The sequence below is a fragment of the Myxocyprinus asiaticus genome, chromosome 25 (assembly GCF_019703515.2).
Source record: "Myxocyprinus asiaticus isolate MX2 ecotype Aquarium Trade chromosome 25, UBuf_Myxa_2, whole genome shotgun sequence".
Classification (NCBI taxonomy): Eukaryota; Metazoa; Chordata; class Actinopteri; order Cypriniformes; family Catostomidae; genus Myxocyprinus; species Myxocyprinus asiaticus.
This window is the reverse complement of record NC_059368.1, coordinates 38,681,946-38,704,800: the sequence shown is the minus strand read 5'-3', so window position 1 is coordinate 38,704,800 and position 22,855 is coordinate 38,681,946. Positions and strand designations below refer to the sequence as shown.

The 22,855-nt window shown below is 39.0% G+C and overlaps 1 protein-coding gene across 3 annotated transcripts in view; it reads left to right on the top strand.

Moving 5' to 3' along the window:
• The window catches only part of LOC127415771 (neurexin-3b-like), a 558,207-nt gene that overhangs the window by 365,429 nt on the left and 169,923 nt on the right, over window positions 1-22,855 (top strand). The window lies entirely within an intron of this gene.

Below are 22,855 nucleotides of genomic sequence, written 5' to 3'. Positions count from 1 at the left end.
CTTTCTCTCTCCATCTGTGTGTGTGGTGTCTTACTTCCTTCGCCCAAACGGATATGACATCCTCTCTGCATAATTTCACCAAATGAGGTGGAAGTGTTTTCAAGTTGTCTTGATCCAGGTGTCTCGCAGACACGTTTCTGGAGACTCTTGTTTTGTGTGGCCACTAGGAACGTTGCAGTTTGTCTAACTAGGGTGGCCTATCTCTCCCAATTTCATTAGCTGTAACTACATTTGCTTTGTATATTTGCCCACCCAAATTTGGTAGGTAATTATCCTTTCTGAAAGACCCATGGCTTAATGAGTCCCTCCACAATTTCAGATCATTCCGACCGGTGATAAAAATCATTTGTAACTTTAACACTATACATCCGAGCAGTGCACAGAAATGATTTTAGTGTGATATTGAAAGCACACAACACTCAGTCTAAGAAAAGGTAATATTTTATACTAAATATAAGAAAGAAAAAAAAGAAAAACTGATTTAAAACCTTGTCATAAACTGAAGTAATTAAATAAAAGTTAAAGAAATAGTTCACCCAAAAAAGAAAATGCTCTCATAATTTACTCACCCTCATGCCATCCCAGCTGTGTATGACTTTCTTTGTTCTGCAGAACAAAAATTAAGATTTTTAGAAGAATATTTATGTGTGTGTGTGTGTGTGTGTGTGTGTGTTTGAGTGTTTATAGAGAATAAGGGGCTTAGATTGCTCAAGCGTGTTTAAGTTAACTGGAATCAGTGAAGCAACAGTGACTGCGAAGAGGAAACGACTCTTTCTCTCTCTCTTCCCTGTTTGAAGACATCCTCTGTCCTCCGGGATGCACTGCTGAGCTCAGCCAGGGCTGCAAATGAAAAAGACTCTGTCAAGAGACAGACCTACACACACACACACACACACACACACACACACAGTCAGACTGGTCAGTGTGGATACCTCTCTAAAGAGGACATCATCTAGATGTGCAGTGTCTGAATTCACTTCTGTCTCTTTATATGTTTAAGGTTCATGTGGAGTCTACAATGAAGTCTGCATTGCAAACAGGTCTCTGAGATCTACAATTAGTGCAATAAACATACTGGATTATATTTATGGCATCTTAATATACAGACTCAACTATAAGTGCCCCATCTGTACGTTGATTATAAAATCTATAGTAAATTAGCTTTTCATTTCATAATCGACAGAGCTTTAATTTACAGCTTTATTCTTTGTTTTTTTGTTTTTGTTTTTTTCCCTTTCTAATTCTTATCTTATCCGTAGAAATGTATGTTATATCTTGTGATGAAATCAGCTTTCTATGGTTGAAGAAGCACGCTGTGTCGTGGACAGAAATGCTTTGCACTAGTCAGGCTGGTAAAAACAAACACACCCCATTTAGCCTTTTCAAATAGAGCCCAGGCCTTTTGAGATCTTATTGGGAGACACACAGACACACAAACGCACACACTCCCATTCCCACTCTATTTCTATGCCCTCCATTTTGGCCTTAGGCAGCTAATCAATGACCGTCTTTGTTTTTGCTGCTTAATTATGGAGGTTATTTGAGTTTTTTTGCTGTTGTTCTCTGCCTGATTCAGTCTTTATCTCAGTGCAGACAGAATTGCACGAAGCATATGTGCATGACGAGAACACTGAATGAATGAAAAACACAAGTCCAAATAATGAATGTCATTTCCTCTCTGTTCTCTCTCTCTCTCTCTCTCACTCTCTCTCTCGCATTTTCTCTCGCACTCGCTCAGACTTGCTGATTTCTTTCCTAAATGTGTGACCTCTTTTTTTCTTTTTTTTACATGTGCTTGAGAAGCAAAATGACGTAAGATATTAAGATGATAAGTATTGTTTTCAGAGAAAGATATAAAAAAATATATATAAAAAAACTAGTGAGGGAAAAAAAAAACAACATATGATTTGGCAGTTGGAGAAAATAAACTTGCTTTCCTATTGATTTAAGTGTATTTTTCTAACTCCATTGACATACATTGACTTAATATTAACTAGATGTCTTATGTCATATTGTTTAAAGGATGTTTAGATATTTTACTGGAAAACAAGCCAAAACACTGACTTTTGTAGTGTAACTAAAAGTAGTGACGTTACTAACTAACTACATTTTTTTTAGAAGTGTCACAGTAACTCAGTGGCTTTCAAAACAATGTAGCTTTTCCAGTAACTAGCTAAGTTTTCCGATGAATAATAGGCCTAATAGTAGTAGTAGTGGTGTAGTGTGACAGAATGCTACATTGTTGTTTTTGCACCACATTGTATTGCATGGGATGATCAAACACACTTCTAGAATGTCTCCTTTTGTAGCAAAATACAAAATTATATAATATCTTTTACAATAATTTTACAAACTATACTGTATATTTAGTCAAAAGCTGCTGTTCATCACTAAACTTTCATTAAATGATGGTGTTTTCTAGTTTTATCCGTGGTATTTCATGTAAATTGATCTACTGTTTAATGCTGTCACTGTAGCTGTGATCCTTTAATATAGTTGAATTCTTTAAACTGTGAGTAGCTTGTAGCTTGACAAGCTACAGCTTTAACACTGGGTAGTTGTCTTATTGCTTGCTGCTTGGAAAATGACTGTCAGATAGTGGTTTGGCAGTCACTCATTTTCTTGGACATCAGAGTTATTGCTAACTAATTGGCTTTACGATCTCATGTAATTATGCTGATGGAGCTGAAGAGGAAATAGTCACACCCCTGCTGATCACTGCCTCATCCGTAATGCAAATTCAGACTTGGATGTTCAAAAATCCCTTACACCCTGCAGAATCATGTCTTGCTTCTTACACCATCCATGCAGCTGATCAAATGCCTTTACATTGAACACTTTTATGGAAAATGATTTAACCCTTAAATGCAACACTATAACATACCTCTGGTCTTTAGCGACCTGGTACTTATCACAAATAGACCTACAAAATTCCCAGATAGCGTCAAATTTTTAAAGCATTTTTAAGACAATTATAAAATAATGGAGTAGAATATATTGTTATATTTTGGTGTTTTATTTTTCATAGATTAAAGAGATGATGCAAATTATAGAACAGGGTTCATTACTTCAACGCTGAAATTCGACGCATGAAACAACATTCAGTCATTTGAAAGAATATGGTACTCATTCGTCTTGTAATAAACAAAGAAATAGGTATTCTGTGGTAGTAAACCTAAATGGAAATGAAATAGTCATAAAAATTTGATTTCTAGAAGTGGAAATATATATTGTGACACTGTAACATATCTCAGGTCACTTAAACACCTATACACACAGTATATACTGTATTATATAAATTGTATTATATAAATTATATGAGGTAAAGGAGGTGGAATGAGGTATGCATTTAAGGGTTAAAGTGATAGTTCACCCAAAAATGATAATTCTGTCATCATTTTGTCCTCCTACTATGTCTTTCGAAACCTACATAACTTTCTTTCTTCCATGGAACACAAAAGTAGTTATTTATAGCAAATTGTCCAAGCTGCACCTTTGGATATGGCGAAAGTGACCACAGCAGTCAAACAAGATTTTCAAGACACGATTTGTAGTGAATAACAATTTTAATTTGTGTCTGTTCCTTGCACAAAGCTATCACATGGCTTCAGAAGACTTGGAATATATTCAGTCATGTAGACTACTTTTATGATTATTTTATGGTGTTATGGTACACTTTCATTTTATAGACGAGAGCAGCATGAACATTCTTCAAAACTTCTTTTGTGTTCCACAGAAAGAAAGCAAAAATAAGAGAAAGAATGAAAGAAAGACAAATGGGTTTGGAATGACATGGTGGTGAGTAAATCATGATATAATATTCACGTTTGGGTGAACTATCCATTTAAGGCTCAACAAAGAACTTGATCTGACTAGAAAGCTTTCAAAAAACATTCCCTCTGTTTCAGTTGTGATCTTGTCAGGAACTCTAACTCTAACTCTAACATTCTATACAGTCTTACACCACCAAGATTTATCTGGGTATTTTATTTCAACACCAAAATGATCTCATCCTGAAATGCAGTGTTTATATACTCTATTACATGACTAGCCTAAAAGTCACACAGCATTTGTATGGAGAAATTATACACATGTTTGTTTTTAGTAGTGCCTAAGGGACTGTGTGCTATTATTTAAACCTTGCCTGTGTCTGGGTTAGACCATGGATCACTTCAGTATGTGACTCACTGTCCCAGAAAGTTATTCAATGGGTTTGGAGTGGCAGGAACCCTCAAAAGCAACAAGCAAGCAGTTCAAATTGCAGTGCGTGCCATTTATATTATACAAATCCATCTGTTTCAAAAACCACAAGATGGCAGATCGCTCCTCCATAAATGGAGATGTGTGCAGTCTCATGTAGCTAGACTTTTGTCTGTCAGAATAGTCTGTTCCACTTCTTGTCTGCAGCTTAAGCCCTGTTCACACATGCAGCTAGTGGGCACTAGTGGGCGTTCATACTGTTGTCGTTCAGTACTCTGTACTGCTGTGTCATTCAGTTAATTTTTCATAGGTCAATCCTAAATAGAAAGACATCAGGATTACAAATAATGGTCAGCTGATAATAATTTATTGATGAAAATATCATAGTTACCGCAATTATTATTAGTAAGCCTACTATACATCTTGACATGCACATGGTATCACCTGTGTAAAAAGCTTTCAGAATCTTTCTATATTTTTCTGACTAATAAGTTGCCAATAAATAAATAGACTAATAAATAAGTCGATAGGTTGGTGTAAAAAACAAATCGATAATTCAAACTTTATTAACATAAAAAAATCGCTTCCTGCCAGCAGTCAACGCATCAGTGACATAAGCGCTATGGCGTGTTGAAAAGTCAGAAGCACGCTCTTTGAATACAACAGAGGAACTAATGTCATGCGAGAGTTAGTTCATTTCAAGCAGCAATTCAGCGCTGGGCGGAAGCAACGATTTAAAGTTAAAAACATTTAATTATCAATTTGTTTCTTACACCAGCCTATCGACAGGGTTGGTGAGTAACGGAATACATGTAACAGGATTACGTATTTAAAATACAATTATTCCACTACAGTTACAATTTAAATCATTGGTAATTAGAATTCAGTTACATTCTAAAAGTATTTTGATTACTGAAGAGATCACTTTGCATTTTATTGTCATTTTTTTCATTTAATATTTAGTCCTTTCAGATGGAAAACATTTATACATATAAATGATGCGATCCAAAGTGCATTTGAACAGCGGTGAAACACTTTCTTATGATGTGTTACATTCATACAAGCAGACAGAGAAGTAAGTTTGAAGTAAGTTTGGAGCAGAAGAAATAGAAATAAACCTTGTGTAAATTGTCAGCTTTTCGCTAAGCTAAAATGTTATTTCTAGCCATTTTACATGCACATGTTACCAGACACTATCATATTTTTATTTTTTTTATCAAGAAAATTTACGTTGGATCATAATTTCTTTTTTTCTAGTAAGACCTTTGATATTAGGGCAAAAATCTTATTCTTGATGATCATTTTTGTATTGTTTTCAAGTAAAAATATCTAAAAATCCTTAAAACAAGATCAGTTAGATTTGTCTTGTTTTAGAAACAACACTGCATAAGATATTTAGGTTTTTCAGAGAATGTATTTTTAACATGTGTATTTTGTCTTACTGTCCTGGCAGAGTTTTTATAGTCAAAACAAGTTAAAAAATCAACCAGTGCTGAAGAAGTAATCCAAAGTATTTAGAATACGTTACTGACCTTGAGTAATCTAACGGAATACATTACAAATGACATTTTACAGCATGTATTTAGTAATCTGTAGTGGAATACATTTAAAAAGTAACCCTCCCAACCCTGCCTATCAGTTTGCTACAGAAGACATTAATTGATCGACTGGAGTCTTGTGGATTACTTTTATGCCTTTTGGACCATCAAAGAGCCAGTAGCCCGATGGCACCTGTTTACGTACATTATAAGGACCTACAGAGCTTCAACATTTTTCGAAAAATCGTCATTTGTGTTCTTCTGAAGAAAGACAGTCATACACATCTGGGATGGCATCAGGGTAAGGAATAATGAGAGAATTTTCATTTTTGGGTGAACTATTCCTTTAAGAGTCCCAAACCAAAATGCGGAAGTATACTTAAGGGGCTTTAGATTTAGATAAATTATTAATACATGAGGAGTCATTAGAAACAATCTTGAAAGGTGATTGTACACCTTGGACCAGTATGAGACCCCAGATTTAAAGATTTGATGCCACAAACCTCACAAAACCCAGCAAATCTACTGACTAGTTGGTGTGCCATCTGGATTTAGAGGCGGGTAATATAACTCAGTATAATCTAATGAGTGGTGCGCTGTGTTTAGGTGCTAGTGCCTTTCTGTTGGTATTAATTTGGTTTGCTGGCCTTTCAAGTGCATTTAAATTGTTACTTTTGTTACTGATAACTTTGAAAGCTTGTGATATTATGTTACAAATTGGATGACATCAAAGCCTTTTCTTTGCTTTGTTATGATGTCTGAGATATTAAAGGCATCATAACTGCACTTATGATTACGTGTAACTCATCTCTATGCACTAAATCAATACACTAGTTAAGTGCAGCAACATTGAAATCAGAGTGTGGAGTTTCACCTCTGGACTTGTTTTTCTTTGCTCAGGTGTCTGCTATCTATAAAGAGAAAGATTGATTTTGTTCCTCTGTGACTGCCAATGGAAAACTATGTGGTTGTCAGTGTGTAGCTAATTAGCAAGGGTATGCTAGGTGAGTGTAGCACAGTGACCATTCTCTGCTCATTAGCCACCCTGATCGTTAGCTGGTCTTTAGAAAACACCACATCTCATCAGTTTGCTTGAAAGCAGTATTTAAGGTTGACTACTCTAGCTGAGTACATCTGTAAGCCTTTATTGTGTTTTCTTGTTCGATATTAAGATGTAGTTAAGGTCAGTGGTGGTCCATGAGGGAATTTTCTGGGGAGGTTGATGCTGTGTGTAAGTTAATCAATATTGTTCTAACCAATAAAGCATTGCATTATGTATCTTTTTTTTTTATGACAATTATGCTCCTGTACACAGATAATCTCTCACATAGTGTAGGTAATTAATGCCACGTAATCTTTCTGATCACCAATCCAACACTGGTCATTATAGTAAACAAACCTATGTACAATGACCAATATAAGAAATTATACATGAATGTAGGGCCCCATTCCATCTAACATATGTTAACCTACAGTATGATAGGATATGTATGTGGCAATTTTATTTTGCCTCCCTTTTGCTTTTTCTGACTTATTTTGGATGGAAGCAAACAACATTGTTTCATTTCAATATCCATTTTGATTGGCCAGTTTATTGAGATGAGCTTTTATACTGTCAGCCTCCTCTGCCATTCATGCAGTAATGAAAACATACCTGGTCCACTGCACCAGACTAGTCGAAAGTCTTTTTAGAAAGTCAGTCCACTCGGTGGCCATCTTTGGAACACTCCCAGGCAGCTATTTTTCTATGTAAACAAGCGGCACACAAGTGCAGCTCCTATCGACTTGAATGGGCAAAGACCGAAATCTCCAAAACAGTTGGTCAAAATTACGATCAAAGAACATATTTCAAATCAGCTGTAAAATCTGAAAACACTGGTATCATAAACTGTGCTTCTTTACCTCAGAATATGCTAAAAAACAAAATTTTCCCAGCTTGTATAGCTAATGCACATGTGCGTTCTCGAGGTGATTGACAGACGATGTCTGTATCTGAAAAGTGATTGGCTCTTTCACCTGGTGGGACTTCCTTTTCTATATCCGTTGACCATTCCAATTTCTCCCATCCAATTTAATAGAAGTGCTAAATAGTCTCACTGACTTTACAGTGAAATCGGAAAGAGTAGGTTGACTTTTCTTTAGCTAAAATCAGTCTGTGCTTACAGAAATGTGAAACACTGCCCCCCCAGTGGCCAAAGCGGTAACTGTTGTTTGGCGAATGTGCACGTGTGAGCTCCATTTTTCAGGTGTATTTTCCACAGAGGGGCGCCAAAAGTGAATTGTGAAGCGAGTTGTTTTCAGCTGTATGGGCTGTAATACAAGAGGAATTCATATTTTATCAACTTTACCCCCCAACCCAAACCCTAAACCTAACCGTCAGTTAAGTAAAAATGTAACCTCTGAATTGCACTCGATTTTGTAAACGCTATTACTTCCTTGTTCTAACACAGCATCTAAACTCAGGTCTCCCACGCTGCTGACGCAACGCAGTCACGCCACAGGGGTAGGTTAACACGAAGGCGCCAATCCAACTATGTCTGATAGCAGATGGAACTTGTTGGTGAGTTGGCATACTGTGGCCTATCCTAGGTATAAGAAATATCGGAAACAACATGCCGACTTGACCTCACATTAAAGAATTATACATATATATATATATATATATATATATATATATATATATATATATATATATATATATTTTTTTTTTTTTTTTTTTTTACATCATATGAATCTGAACTATGCACACTAGTATGTAGCTTAATTAAACGACAGTCAATTTTATTACTTTAGTCATTACGTTCATTATGAATGAGGACTCATTTGAAGTTCGACTGGTGAATTTAAGTTCACATCTGACTTCATTTTCGGTTTCAAGTGATGTCACTTCATCATTTCATGTTCTTCAGCATGTATATTCTGCTTTCTGCTGTCAGACTGGCAGTAATACTCTCATGTCTACTTGAGGCCAGAACAGAACAGCTAATAGGGTTGCTAAAATGCAGTGTGAGAATATTGAGGTGGGATTTGGTGTTATCCCACAGGAGACACAAGAGCCAAATGGCTAAGATGGTACATACTGCTGTGAAGCCCAATAATGTTGCAACCTCTGAAAGTAACGGTTTCTAAACCAGTAAGTGACTTCTCAGTTGCCATAGTGATGTAGGTTATATTGTAGCTGTGTTGTCCTTTGTGGTTTGCAGCCAGACTTGTGCAAAACCCAAATTTGTATAGTGAGTATGTTGCCTGTAGTTGTGTTGAGATGTGAATCACAAGGTAATCTACTTTGGTCAAGTGGTGCTGAATGAAACACAGTAAAATTAATTGATTTAAAGCGAACCCTATGGAGTTCAATCTGCCTAAATGGGATTATATGGGGGGTAACTTTAACCCTACAGGAGTTGATTTAATTCTGATTACTTGACAGTGTGTAATTTGATGAAATGGCTGCATGTGGAGACCTGAAAGCATGGATTGTAACAAGCTTTAGGATGCCTTCTGAAGTGCAATGGCTGAATCAAATCCATAATGGTCTTTGTAAAATGTCTTTGCAAAGTACTGCCTGGTATTGTCAGAGTCAGTGCAGTTATGAATGCATTAAATTAACTTTGTGCATGCCACAGAATACTGATTGCAATAATGGCCCCAATTAATACATGTCACAGATGCATTCCTCGTAATTATAGATTGTCATCATGGTGGTGGTCTAAATTTAAAGCCAGTGGTGCGATGAACTACCTGGACTCAGTGTTCTATAGAAAGACAGATAAGGTTAAATGTCTTAAGACTTCTACTTTTGACTGCTCGTCTCTTGACCTTTGCCTATTCCCTCTTGTTTAACTCTAGAGCGCAGACTAAATTATGCACTCTAATTATTTCTCTGAGCTCCACTAGTGTCATCCAGCTTTTTCCAGACTATGAAAACCTCTGGTTCTTATGACCTTATTCATCCTAGACTTACATGAAACCCAGCACTAAAACATTATTTCTTCCACTGGATGCCTTCCTTTCAGAAGCTGTCCCATTAAGCTAATAACTGTGGTTGCATTAAACGAAAATTAATACAGGAAAAGAATGCTTTTTTTTTTTGTTTTTTTTTTCATGGGTCATGAAATTCTGGAATAATTTATTTTGTTGAGGTAAATTGAAATGTGAAAAGGTTATTTTTTAGAGAAAGGTGGAAAGATGGTTTCCCTGCTTTAAAAAAAAAAAAAGTATAAACCCATCTAAGATGATTTGCTGGTCTTTTGCTGGTTTAAGCTGGACTGTAGCCCAAACCTCTCTATAACCAGAAAACCAAACCAGACGGTAAGACCAACTGGTCTAGTTTGATAGTTTTAGAGGATTTTGGGCACTTGTCAGCTGGTCTAGGGACCAACTAAACCAGATGAACACTAGCTAGGTCAAGCTGAGAAACCAGTTAGGCCAACTGAAGACAATTTTGGCCAGCTTAAAGTGCTAACTTAAGACCAACAAACTAGGCAGTTTTTCCTTAGGCAAACAATCTTTTATATATATATATATATATATATATATATATATATATATATATATATATATATATATATATACATATATCTGTGTTGCTAGTAATACCCCTATATTACCCTCTATCACCAGGCTGGCAGACCAGCTTGTCTAGTTGTATGGTTTAAGAGGGTTTTGTGCACTTGCCAGCTGGGATCAGCTAAAACCAGCTAAACATCTGCTTGGCCATGTTTGGGACCAGCTAGACCAGCTTAAACCAGCTGAACATAAGCTTGGCTGTGCTTGGAGACCAGCTAGGCCAGATGAACACCAGCTGGGCTATGCTGGGATACCAGCTAGACCAACTGAAGACCATTTTCAGCTATAACCTGCTAAGACTAGCAAAACGCCTGGTTTAGGCTGGTTCACCTTAGGCAAGCAAGCTTAAGCTTGTTTATTTTAGCAGAGTAACTAGCAGAACACCTCTAGAACCCTCTAAAACCTCTCTATAACCAGAAAACCAGACCAGGTTGAAAAACCTGATGGAGTGGTTTGATGGTTGTAGAGGGTTTTTGGGCACTTGACAGCTGGTCGGTCTGGGAGACCAGCTAGATCAGCAGAAAATCAGCCTAGTCATGCTTAATGACCAGCTAGACCAGCTTAAACCAGCTAAACATAAATCTGACCATGCTTAGGGACCAGCTAAACCAGATAAACACTAGTTTGACCCAAGCTAGGAGACCACCTAGACCAACTGAAGGCAATTTCAGTCATCTAAAACCTGCTAAGAACTGCTGGTTTAGGCTAGTTTACTTTAGGCAAACAATTTTAGCTGTATTTTATTTTATTTTTTAAATCAAGGTAGTTAGCAGTGCTCATCTATAACCCTCCATAACCCATTTATAATGAGAAAAACAGACCAGACTGGAAGACCATCTAGACCAGCACAAACCAGCTGAAAATCAACTTTATCAGGCTTGGGGACCGGCTAAACTAGATAAACACCAGCTTGACCAAGCTACAAGACCAACCAGACCATCTGAAAACCATTCTGGCCAGCTTAAACCTGCTAAGACCAGCAAACCGCCTGGTTTAGGCTGGTTTACCTTAGGCAAACAATCTTTAAGCTTCGTTAGCAGGGTAGCTAGCAGGTTTCAAGTTTTGATGCTAACAGTGTTTGTACTCTACAGTGTCATGTTCTCTTGTTTGCTTCTCCTCTGCCCATCCACCTTTCCTCCATTCTGTGTAGGATTTCGACTGTCATCATGATTAATTGTGAGGCGGTCTTTGAGAAGAATGTGATAGCAATAGCATGACAGTCATGCTAGAAGAGCTGGAGGCCCAGGTCAGTGTGGAGGGCAGGATGGGTAGGCTCTGTCTGCTTAGTGACATCAGACCAGTGAAGAGGATACAATTCCAGAGATGGTTCTGGGGTAGTGTGTGACTCACACACTCAAACCGATGTCTTGTCCGTTTAGCGCTGTGAGCTGGATAATATTATCTGTGACTGACCTCCTCACTATCCATGTCCTTTTCCATTCGTTCTTCTGGTTTGTATCATCATAATAGTCCTCTTTGCTTAGGTGGTTGGGTTTACTGACCTCCCAGCAATCTCTTTTGAGTGGACACACACTAACAATTCACACAAATGTCTGTATAATCATTAAACACACCAAGACTGGCTCACAAGTCACCTCAGTACAAAGCTATAGTCTATGCTCATCTTTAAATACATGAGCCCTTTGAAAGTAAAGATACCTTCCCCCAGCAATTGGCTTTGCCATGAACCTTTTATTTTAACCAATATTTTATCAATTTGATTAATACTATGCTACACAACAGTACAACCCTTTGAACAGACTGTAATTCTTTTATATAAATTGTATATATATCTATGGTGTTTACCCGGACTAAGTCTTCACTGTCTTTTCTTTAAGGCATGAATGCTGAGTAATCTTGCCTTAGATTGTGAAGGAATTAGTGTGAGACATTCAGAAGACCTTGCGTCATTGCCTGCAATTTCCATTCGGCAAACATAGTGTGGGAAGGACATTGTGCACCCACGCAAATCCATAACGACATTTAAATACAGTGTTATACACACACACGTATAAACACACAATTGCTGGGATCTTTACAGGAACAGAGGATGCTTTAGCTTAGCAGTCTTTCGAATTTAAAGGGGACATATTATGCCCCTTTTTACACGATGAAATGTAAGTCTCAGGTGTCCCCAGAATGTGTCTGTCAAATTTCAGCTCAAAATACCTCACAGATTGTTTATTCTACCATGCCTTTATACCCCTGTTTTGTAGCCCTGTTCCAAATTGTCTGTTTTAGTGTCTGTAGCTTTAAATGCAAAGGTGCTGGAAGTGGGCTGTGCGTTTCCTGCTGGTGCCATGGATACCCCAGCGACAACAATACAGGAGAAATTAAACAGTTCAAAAATGATAAAGAACACAAAGAACACACTAAGTCAGTCATCTTACTGTATTATGCATAACAAAGGTCGAGTTATGAAATATGAAAAACAGCTATAGTTGTCGAAAATACCACTATCGTTCCATAATCATTTTTGAAATAGTGACTGGTTTTATTACACGGAAAATCTTCATTGCATGACCACTCAAGCGGGACTGTGGAGGACGCCAATCAGTTTATATTGTACCCGAAACAGAGATACAGCTTCATTGTTATGGAATAAGGTAGTTAGGGACTAGTTGCTACGTTACACAAAGCACAATGTTTTCACAACAAGCATTTTTCACGCAACGTGCAAACAAGCAAATTCAGAAAGCCAAATTGCAAACATTAAAAAAGTATAAAGTGCAAAACTTACGTCTTGCAAATCTGAAATTGGGTCACGGAGAGTTTGTATTTATCCTTCCTTGATCCTTAGCTTTGAAGCAAATCCAGCCTTGTGTTGACCATCATTGATGAAGCAGTCTGAGTTAGCACAAGCGACTCTAGCGAGGAGATAAATATGGCGGACTGTGTCCAGCTCGCTCAGGTTTTAATGAGGGTGGATCTAAGCTACTCGGGTGGATCTCTTCTCCAGCCATGGCAGTACCTTTCCCCTTTTGACATCATAAGGGGCTGCAAACCTGAATGGCTCGTTCGGAGACACTGTTTTTTATTGATGGGGAAAGGAAAGAAATGAGGGGATGGTCTTTTACCATATTTTGTGGTTGTCGACACACACTGGGGACACATAATTATGTTCAAAAAAGTTGAAAAAGTGGACTTTGCATAATATGTCCCCTTTAAGAGACACTCTTGTTTTGTATCTCTTGCATCAATGCGTTGCTCAGAGTCAAGAGTTCTGCAAAATTCTATTGGCTGAAAAGAAACACAAAATAATTTTTATCTGCACTGTTGAGCAAAATATATTGCAAATTCGCTGGAAATGAATGGATTTATGAATACCATTTAAAGAAGGTTGTGTAAGACTACAGAGCACTCAGAGGAGAATAAAGCATTTAAGGCCTGATCGATGGCCTGGATCAATGACGAGAAACGAGTATTATGAAGATAATAGATTATTTAGAGGTGAATTGATTTGCCAGTGGTGAGATCACATTCAGACAATAAAATAAATAAATAAATAACATAGTCGCACACGCATATACTTTGGTGTGCGCATGTCTGTCATAGAGGCAATGACATGACAGTAGGTACAAACCAACCTGGTCTTACAGAATCATGTTACTTTAAAGAGCACCTATTATGGTTTTTCAAATATTACCTTTCATGTAGTGTGTTATATAGCTGTTTCTGAATGTAAAAAAGTCTGCAAAGTTTCAGAAATCAAAGTGCACGACAAATGGAGTGATTGACTCCCAAAAGAAAGAACCGATTCTGAACACCTGAAACGAGTCGTTAATAATTCCAGACTTACTTCCTGTACAAACCTACGTAATTTGGTAACAAAAAACCCGCCTCTAGTCTTCAATGGCTGCTTGCGAACAGCTTTGAACCGCCCTCAAACACTACACTAAGCGGTAGACCAATCACAACAGACTGGGACATCTGACCAATCAGAGCAGAGTAGGCTCTCTGAAAGGAGGAGTTTATAATGATTCTGTAAGGGGGTTCAGTGGAAAGGAGGAGGCAAGAACCAGCTTAATAATATAAATAATAATTTAATAAACAATTTAAACAAAACACATAACTATAAACACACAGTACAGCTGCCTGCAATTCTCTCTCTCTCGAACTGTCCCCGGCCGCCTTTATCCCTCGCGTGCCCCATCAGGCTGATTGGGGACCGGGTGTGTCTCATTCCAGCCCGGCCCCGCCCTCCTCGGCTCTACACTCCTCCCGGCGTTGCCTCAGGCCGGGGAGCCCCCGGCATGACGTACATCCCCCACCCTTTCTCTCCGGGGGGGGCGTGCCTTACGCCCCGACTGCCGGCGGGTCATCCCCGCCTTCCTCGACCTGGGAGGAGACAGGAGGGGAAAAACAACAAAACAAAATGGCGAGGGAAAGGCCAACACGGAGCGACAGAGAGAGAGAGAGAGGAGAGAGAGAAAAAGAAACTCACCAGTTCTCTGATGCGCCGTCGCGTGGTCCTCGATCACTACTCCACCCTCTCAGGCGGACTGCAGCCGCTCCTCCCCGGGCAGACCGGAGTCAGACCTCTGACCCCCAGCGGACGTAACACCCCTCCGCGTTCCCGGCATCCCGTGGGGACACTCCTCCGCCCCTGGCAGCGGCCCTACCACTCCAGGCGGTCGGGGAGTCGCTTCCCTCCTCCCCCCGCAGACGGCGGTCTTCTCTCGACCCCTCTGCGTTCCGGGGGGACGGCAGGGCACTCCTCCGGCAGCGGCTCCCTCGATCCAGGCGGTCGGGGAGTCCCGTCCCCACTCGCCTCGCAGACGGCGGCCGTTCCCCACGTCTGGGTGGTCGGGCTACTCCGTCCCCTGTCGGACGGCAGCGGTGCTCCCCTGGGTGGACGGCAGTGTCGAGGACTCTGCGACGGGAATCCCTCCCCCTTCCCGGGTTTCGGCACCAGTGTAAGGGGGTTCAGTGGAAAGGAGGAGGCGAGAACCGGCTTAATAATATAAATAATAACTTAATAAACAATTTAAACAAAACACATAACTATAAACACACAGTACAGCTGCCTGCAATTCTCTCTCTCTCGAACTGTCATCCCCGGCCGCCTTTATCCCTCGCGCGCCCCATCAGGCTGATTGGGGACCGGGTGTGTCTCATTCCAGCCCGGCCCCGCCCTCCTCAGCTCTACAGATTCCTTTAGAACGGATCATTGAACGAACCGTTTTTGACACTGGGGAAGAAAGGTAATGCTGCAATTTAAATTATGAGCAAATTAAAGTGTTTTTTGACCTTGGATGCATGTAAATCTATTGTATGAGACCTTCAAAACAAAATTAGGCATGTTTAAAAACCATAATAGGTGCTCTTTAACAACAGTTTTGCTAAATGCATTTTATGTGGCTCATTGTACGTATCCTGGCAGTTTCCTGGTGAAATAAACACTAGGCACTACATAAACACCTTTCATTCCCTTTCACACAAATCACAAGTTAAAAGAATATTCTGGGTTCAATACAAGTTATGCTCAGTTGACAACATTTTTGGCATAATGTTGATTACCCCTCCTTTTCTTTAAAAAAGCAGAAACTGAGGTTACAGTGAGGCACTTACAATGGAAGTGAATGTGGCCAATTTGTGGCGGGTTTAAAGGCAAATTGTAAAGCTTATAATATAATTTTATAATTTTTATTTATAAAAGCACTTACATTAATTCTTCTGTATTATTTGAGCTGTAAAGCTGTTTAAATTGTCATTTTTACAGTTGTTTTAGGGTTTGTTGACATTAATAAGCAATAAGTTAATAACACAGAAATGGTTAATAAGTGATTTTATCACACTCATGTTTACATGCATATTGTTTATATCTTTGTGGCTATACTTTTTAAAAAGTGAGTATTTTAACGTTCAAAAATTGGCCCCCATTCACTTCCTCACTGTAACACAGATTTTACTTTTTTATTTTTAAAGAAAAGGATGGACGAGTCAAATTAAATTTTTGTGGTAATCAATATTATGCCACCAATGCTGTCGATTGAGCTTAACTTGTATAGAACCTGGGGCTGCACAATTATGGCAAAAATCATAATTGTCGATCATTGCCCTTCATATTGTAATCGCGATTATTAATGTCGATTAAAATATTAAATTACCATGTCGTCACAAAGTAGGCAACCCTGCAGTTCTTCAGAAGATCATTCATCCCGTTAGATCTTCAATGGTGATCTTGTTCATGTAAGATCATTGTTAGATCATTTTTGGCCTCAGTGGTTGCACTTTGGAACTTAAAAACAGCCATTTGCGATCGGAGTTTGTGCGATTCGTGAAAATTTTAAATCTACCATTGGCAGCTGCGTGACAAATGGGTCTTATCAGAGTGGACACGATAACAATGATGGCGATTCATGAAATATGCTATTCATGCCATATTATTTATGTTGGCTACACCTCTAAAACAAACTTAGAACAGATAAGCTGAATACTTTATTGCTGTTTTGTAAAAAATCTAATTTGCATTGGCCTACTTATTAACATCACCAAATTAAACTGTTATTACATTTTTAATTAATTGTACAAAGAAATCGAGCAATGCCATTACAATGACTGCTGTCACTCACTGTAGGTCTACATTATTTGAGACCAGCATTTTGATGCGAGGTCACTGACGCACCGCACAAAGTTCTGCACTCAAAAACAAAGCTGTCTAATCAGCATAAAATATCTATTATTTACACCGCGTCTATGCCTTGACTATGCCTTGATTAGAACGTGAGCGTTTTAGTTTTGTCGTGTTGCTCATTTGCATTGTATTTACCATCTACGTTCAAAGCGAGCAGCGCAATATGCAATGAATCCAAAATAATTCCAAAGTGCTTTTCGCTTTTATTCTACAGCTTCATTTTGAGTGTCAGGTGATGTTTCTTCAGTATTAATTTCCATGTGCCACTACAAACAGAGGTGAAACATAAAGCATGTATCTGGGCATTCAGACGGTTTAAAACTTGTGCATTAGGATCAGTTGTCATTACTGATAGGACGTTTCATAGCTCAGCGGACATGTCTGTGATTGGTTAGAATACTCAACCGCTGCAAAAACACGTTGTAAATAGAAACCATTGATGCAACAGGAACAGACTTAAATTGAATGCTGTAATCGCCAGTTTTTATGATCACATAATCGTGGCAGCCGTAATCGTAATCGCGATTTGTTTGTCAATTAATTGTGCAGCCCTAATTGAACCTTTATTCAGTTATATTCTTTTAAACGGCTGGCAGATTTTGTTGATTTAAAACTTGAGTATTATCTTAAAAACCTCATCTGTTTGGGAGAACATTTAACTCAACTTTAGCACCACACAGTAACACCTTGGATCTGCCATGATACATGTAATGAACATATCATGTTCACAAAAATGTTGCCACAGTCGCGTAATTTTCATGAGATCAGGCTTGTTTAAGCAAGTGCTAGTCCTGGGCCTTCACCTTCTTTGATGGGTCCCTCTTGTTGCAATTGGGATATTTAATGTCCAAATAACAAAAAAATAAAAATTAAAAAATTGCATTGTAAATATGTAAAATTCAAGTGCTGTTTATATTTCTATATTAATTTTACATCTGCAGAGGCTTGTTTCTAAATGTTGGGCCTTAGTTCGAGGCCCCTGACCTATGACAGATGGGGTCAGTGTTTGGAAAACCTTTTTGAAAACAGTACTAATTTTTGCAATTTCATTTGGGGATGCTAATGGCACTCTAACAAACTTCACCATTAAATATCAAATGTCACTGTCATTAGGACATATAGTAGGCCCTGCCCAATTTGTTGCTACAGTGTTGGAATCACTGAAGTCTATAGAATTTCATGGTGCAGAATTAAGATTTGTTTTCACTGTAATTACTGGAATAGCCAAACCCGAATAGAAGATGGTGTTCACTCACTTTTGGCCATGTAGTGTCAGATTTAGTCACAGTTTTTCAAGAAGGCAATATTTCTTGTCTTTTACCCATGCCCAAGTGATGATGCACCGGTGTGTGTGCGTGCGTGTCCTCTGCAGTGATGAAAAGGATTTGGATGGGTTGTCTACGAGGAAATGTAATGCAGTCCACTTCTGTTTTGTCCCACTCAAACAGCCATAGGCCACTGTCTCTCACAACAGAAGGCTCCCTGTACATCTATATGGCTTCAAGCACAAATTGGTTGCACACAGAACATGTGCGTGCAAATATGCCCATGCAGACGCTCGCTGTATGTGGGTTCACTTATACTCAAGCGATACATTGCCTCTGACGGATCATTCCACGCTGTACCAGAATAGCTCCAAACATCTCAGAGCCTCTATTCCAATGTTTTCCCAAAACGTGCTTTGAATATCATATTGAAAAGCACTCTGTCTCTCTGACAGACTGAGGAGGGTGTCTGTATTGGACGAGTGGCTCTTTATGCTCATTGAATCCACATTTGATACTGAAATCATCCTGCCATGCTAATAGCCACTCAAAACAGGGAGGCAGGTGTATCCTGATTTTAGCTACAGTTATATTTCAGTGGTACTGGCTCAGCTCAATGTTGTCAAGCCGAGGTGTGTAAAAATCCAAACAGGGGGATGGGGGAAAAACTATAAGTAATGCGATATTTTATTTTAACACTGTACTGATATTCTCATGAAAAGAAATTATATATTTAGTGACAATTTTCACATAAATATTTTAGGAAAAGGTAGATTAATCAAAATTCAGAGCAAGTCTGTGAGATGATGAAACATACTGTAGCATTAGGTCAACGCACACAAAATTATTTCTATTCTATCAAAATGCAGTATCAAATAATTTAGTTCTCAGTTATGTTTTATTTAAGTATGAACATTTGTCTCATATGCTACTGTATCCTCTTTTTGATAATCTGATGAGAAATGGTGAGTTCAGATTAAAATCTCTGACTTTTTATTGCAGACGTTACTATTTGGGGAAATATGAGAACTTGTCTGAAAAATGTGAGACTTTTATGATCTCTTCTGAAACTCTAGAAGGGATTTCTGAGATTATTAACATCTGAGAAGCACGAGACTTCAGCAAAAGTTTCACTTTGCTATCCATGTAATTTCATTGTTGTCTAGGAGAAACAACTCAGATATTGAACAGATTTTGTTCCTGCGTGGCAACAGTATTGTAGTGTGACCCAAATATCAAGACAATATTGTAAAGTCAGGTCCCTGCTGATTCCCCAACCCTACATCAAGCAGAACTTTGTAAATCACACAACAAAGCATTGACACCCAAGTTTAGCATAGTATTAGCAGAAACTTGCCAGCTAATTAGTTAATGCCACTGGTCTGCCATTGTAGATTATTGCATTTGTAGTAAAGGACTGTGCTTGCATGCAGTTTCCAGATGGCCTGTCGCATTGACGCTACGCTGGTCTGAAATGCGGGGGCGAGAGAGCGTGAGGGGAAGGGACAGCAAAAAGGGAGACTGTTCTTTCGGGATGCATGTGCTTATCAGAGCTCGGTGCCTAGCTCACAATAACCCCGCTAGCGGGGGGGGGGGGCAGCTAAACATCCACTATGATCTCATCTTTGATGTGATGGTTTCCAGCGAGGCAGAAGGTGAACAGGAGTGCCCGTCACACCACCACACAGCTCAAAGGAGAGCCCACACATCCTCCTGTGCTGTTGAACATTTTCATCTGACTCTTTAGGGTTTTGCATTAGGTATTGAGAGAGGGCTTAGCAGAAACTTCAAGGTTGGACGTGTACATACGTACCTGCTTAAATTCATACCTGGCGGTAGAGACCACAAGGTCAGGGTTTGGCTGGTTAGCGTGGGCCAGTTAGCCCCTACTGGTTTAAGGCATAGCTACACTATTCAGGGGGAAAATTCATCTTTCTCCACTGACAGCGAATACCATATAACTTGTGAAAATAACAATTTGTCCTTTCATGTCACAGCTGAGTTTAGTAGCTAGTGAAATGTTTCAAACTGTGTGCATTTTTGTAGTGCCTTCAGCCAATCAGAATTGTCATGACATTAATGTCCTGCAGCTCTGAAATTATCAGTCATGTGGCCTTTTAAAATAGCGTACTGATTGAATTTAAATTAACAACCAATAAACTGCCATTGAGATGAACTGGAATGCTAACAGATAGGTATTGTAGTCCTCCTTGGTAGAGATACCATGATTAAGAATGTGGTTATGCTTAAGATTAGGTTAGAGTTAGGGTTAGGAATGTTCACAGATAGCTCTCATCAGGTGTAATAGACCTCCTTGGTAGAGATACCATGATCAATAAAATGGTTCACACTGGATGCAACTCAGCCATAGCACTCCAAATTCAACAAATGTGGTAATCTTGACTCCATAAGGTCTGTTAGTGGCAGACTCCATTAGCCATTAGTTGTAACCGCATGGTAAAGGCACGATGAAAAAGACATCCATAGTGGTTCAAATCTGTGCGAAACTGCACTGGCAACAGAATTCTATTGACGTGGTGTAGTGGTAAAGGCTTAACCCCACTTAACCCCATGCTCCTCTAGGGCAGTTGTCCCTGTTCATGGTGCCATTCTATGACAAGATAAAGTGAAAGTCATCTAAACATATTCCACTAGCCCTTATTGTGTGGGAAGAAATAAAGATACAAGATGCACAATTCTGCATATAGGGATGGGTTTAAAGTTGGTCCATTGCATGCCAGTGCAACACAAATTCAATTCCAATCAACACAATTTAGTCAATCCATTATAGCTGAAGCACAAAATGCAAGACCACTGCAGTCCTCTCCCAGTCTTCTTCAGTATGGTGAGGAAGAATTAGTGAAGCAGCAGAAGAATTAATTCACTAACTTGTGTCTCTGTATTATGTGATTACTCTCCATTATCGTACCACAACATAATTTTTTATTGCTGTACCAGTACCCAGATCTAAAATGACTATTTTCTCTGTGTCATGGAGGGAGCATCTACATGCTAATGGCAAAGAGGAGCCATTACGAACCTGCTGTTTAGTTTTATTGCAATTAATGGATTTTGGTGCATGTGTAACAATGGACAGTATGCTAGCTGTTTTAATGCTAACTTCAGTAATCTTTTTTTTTTTTTTTTTTTTTTTTTAATTGAACAAAGCAGTCTGGATTTAAATTGATTTTTCCTGTATGATTTTTTCATGTCCTTGTGGAGAGCTATGCCTCTCGTATCTCTGTCAATCCTCTCTGTATTTTTGTCTGTCTCACAATTCTTTTCCTCTCAATCTCTTTTGGGTTTTGGAGAGCAGGGACAGATAGAGGACATTAAACCATGTCTCAGTTCTCTATCCTGCTCCTCACCCCATAGGAAGGATCTTTCACAACTCAGGACGCCACACTGTCTCCCCCAATGACACTATAACAATTCTGTCTGCCAACCTAGAAACTCAACACTCAAACCTTCAACATTTAGACAGGGCAGCCTACAGACAAATGTGTTGCTGTAGACAACACATTTTAACAGAAATGCTTCTTAATTGCTCATTTCAGTATGTACAAAGGATGCATGGCAGTGTATGCAAAATACAGTACCTGGCCAAAAGTATGTGGACACCAGAACACCACATCCATACATGCTTTGTTGTTTCAAAACCATGGGCATTCATAAGGAGTTGGTCTTCCCTTTGCTGCTATAACAGCTTCCACTCTTCTGGGAAGGCTTTCCACTAGATGTTAGAACATAGCTGTGGGTATTTGCTCCTGTCCAGCGACAAGAGCATCAATAAGGTCAGGTATTGATATTGGGTTCTTGCTTGCAGTCAGTGTTTCAATTCATCCCGAAGGTGTTCAGTGGGGTTCAGGTCTGGGCGTTGTGCAGGGCAGTCATATTCTTCCACATCAGACTCAATAAACCATTTCTTTATGGACCTAGCTTTGGGCCACTGTCATGCTTGAGCAGGCAAGGTACAACCCATTCTACTAAAAATGTTTGTCAAAGGGCATTTCATGGCTCTATGCTTGATTTTATGGATATGCAAGTACAGGATGAAGAAGGGGGCGCCATTCCAACCAATCAGATGTAAGGCCCTTGAGCAAAAATCATATCAACATATTACTGCCATCTGAATTTAAGACAAGGGTGGTGTTAGGGTCATGGTTAGAGCTAGGATTGTTTGATTGGAAAGTGGTCCCAGGACCAAGAAAATTATCCTATTTGGATATATTGTAAAAAGGTAACAATGTAAGTTACTGTAGGTAACCTAAAAATTTGCTTTATGTGGTAGCATCTTAATTAACAGGTTTTATTCAAGTCAAAAATATGATTTAATATGACTTAATCAACCTGGCTCAACTTATAAGACATTTTTAAGGGACAGGTAGGTTAAAAAAATGTCCTCTTTATGTAACAACTGCAAATGTTTACTTTTTACAGTGTAGATCATGCACCTGGACCAAAGAACATTGCCTATGTTTGTCTTTTCCCAAGATTACCTGAAAAGTGAGTGAGCTGTGGGAAGTTACTGTGAACAGTGTGGTTTGGTATGTACAGGAGAGAGCTATTCTGGAGAGCTAGTGATCTGTCTTCATTCTGCAGACAGCAGCTGGGACTCCCAGCACGTGATTGCACCTAATGAGTTCTAA